Raw genomic sequence first — 2,544 nt, forward strand, 5'->3', positions numbered from 1 at the left:
AGTAAGACCACTTCTTAAACTCATTTAATTTTAAGAAATACCAACCATTTCGTTTCCATGCTGCAAATGATGGCTTGTATGACTCGAGGCCTGCAAGGGACTCACAAATCATTTCACATTGATCACAAATTAGTTTTCCTGCAGCAGCCTGACTATCAAGGTTTTGGGATTTAGAGTACTGAGCAAGTTCACTGGATCACCAACACACTTTGTAACATATTTTTATTAGTGTTCTCATGGCTTTCACTGCAGTCTTTGCTTGACCATTTGATTGGGAAAAATAATGGACTGAATGTGATATGGTGAAAGTGTCATGCTTTGGCAAAGCTTTTAAATTCTGCAGAAGATAATCATAATGCTTTATCTGAACTCATGATCACAAAAAAGAAATAAAACAAAGATGTAAACACAAGAACAAGTATTCATTCTCTTCTTTAATTTTAATTGTTTACTGAACTTTGTTTATGCATGGAAAAGTTTACATGCAAACTATTTTAATGTGAAATACTTTCAGAGGATAACATCAATTTAAATACGATGAATCTGAAGCCACCAAAAAGTCTGAGCTTTGAAGGAAATTTAGATGAAAATTATAAGATATGGGAACATCAATATAACTTTTATTCACTTGTCACAAGAGTTGTGGAAAAAGACGAAAATGTGCAGGTTGCAACTTATGTCTAAATCACAGGTTCGCAAGCACAACAGGTATTTAATTCTTTTTAGTTTGAAAATCTGGACAATAAAGATAATCTTATTGCTGTTAAAATGAAATTTCGAGAGTATTGTAGCCCTAGAAAAAACATCACACATGTCCACTATCTATTTTGTTGTAGAAATCAGTTACCATAAGAGAAATATGATTCATTTCTAACTAACATTGAGCTGAGATCTAAAGACTGTGACTGCAGAGATTTGCAGGATGATTTAATTGGAGACAAGACCAAAGGTGAAATACAAAACAAAGAGTCTCAAGAGATACTGCTTCAGAATGCAAAATGAATATTTAGAGAAGCTATAGATAAATGTTGAGCTGTTGAAATAAGTGCTACATAGATAAAAAGCATCACTGAGGATTCTTCTGTCTTGGTAGTGACACAAAACAAGCTTCTGCAGATGAGGAAAAATAACTTAAAATTTAAGAGCGTGCTGTACGAAAAAAGAAAAAAAGCCTTAGAGATTACTGTATAAGTTCATGTAGTAAATGTTGTTAGTGGCTGTGTGTTAAGTAGCTTGCTTACCAACCACATGGTTCCGGGTTCATTCCCTCTGTGTGGCACCTTGGACAAGTGTCTTCTAGTAAAGCCTCAGGCCGACCAAAGCCTTGTGAGTGGATTTGGTAGACGGAAACTGAAAGAAGCCCGTCGTACATATGTATATATATCTATGTGCGTGTATATGTTTGTGTGTCTGTGTTTTTCCCCCCAACCTGTGTTTACGTCCCCGTAACTTAGCGGTTCAGCAAAAGAGACCAATAGAATAAGTACTAGGCTTCCAAAGAATAAATTCTGGGGTCGATTTGTTCGACTAAAGGCGGTGCTCCAGCATGGCCGCAGTCAAATGACTGATACAAGTAAAAGAGTAAAGAGTGTCATCTCCCCTAAGCAATTCTCTGCCAATGGGGAAACGTGTGTAAAGCCATAAGCAAAGTCCTTTTGCCAATCTGTGCCATTCTAAACAACCACAAGGTGTGTCAGAGATAGAAGCACCTGAGATAATGATTTGTTTTATCAATATTTATTTTTTGATGGAATCACACTGGAAACGAATGCAATAATACCTGACTGGACACAAGCTATCACAGCAGAAGGTAAACAAAGCATCACCTTCAAGCTGGACACTACAGCACAAGCAAACATTATTCCAAACAGCACACAACACTCGTTTTACACAAGTAATGGCAACTGAAAAGCTCGTCAACAAAACCATCCAACGAGGTCAGGTTGAACTTAAAAATGCTCAATCAACAATAAAGTTACGAAACTTAGGTTTGAAGTTGTCAACTAATTCAATACATTACACTACTCTCTCTTTCTATCTGTATCTCTCTCTCTCACTTTCTGTCTGTCTGTCTCCTCTCTCTCTCACTTTCTGTCTGTCTCTCTCTCTCTCTCACTTTCTGTCTGTCTCTCTCTTTCTGTCTTGCTTGTTCTCTCTGTCTCTTTCCCTAGTTTTCTCTCTCACACACATAATGGTGTGTGTGTGTGTGAGAGAGAGAGAGAGAAAGAGAGAGAGAGAGAGAGAGAGAGAAGGGAGAGAGAGAGAGAGAGAGAGAGAGAGACAGTCAGTGCTATGATAGTAATATTAATGTTGTTGATAATTGGTTATTCAAAAGTTAGTTGATAGGTAGTGGTGGTGGTGGTGGTGGTTATATTGGTTTTGGTGTTGGTGGTGACAGTGATAACAGAGGATATTGCTGATGGTGGTGGTGGTGGTGGTGGTGTTCATATTGTTCTTGCCAATTGTATTGTTGCTACTATTCAGTCTCAAGCTAATCCTCTTTGATCTCAGATCAAAGTCGTTTCACTCAACCTTTAAAGCACA

The sequence above is a fragment of the Octopus sinensis genome, linkage group LG2 (assembly GCF_006345805.1).
Source record: "Octopus sinensis linkage group LG2, ASM634580v1, whole genome shotgun sequence".
Classification (NCBI taxonomy): domain Eukaryota; kingdom Metazoa; phylum Mollusca; class Cephalopoda; order Octopoda; family Octopodidae; genus Octopus; species Octopus sinensis.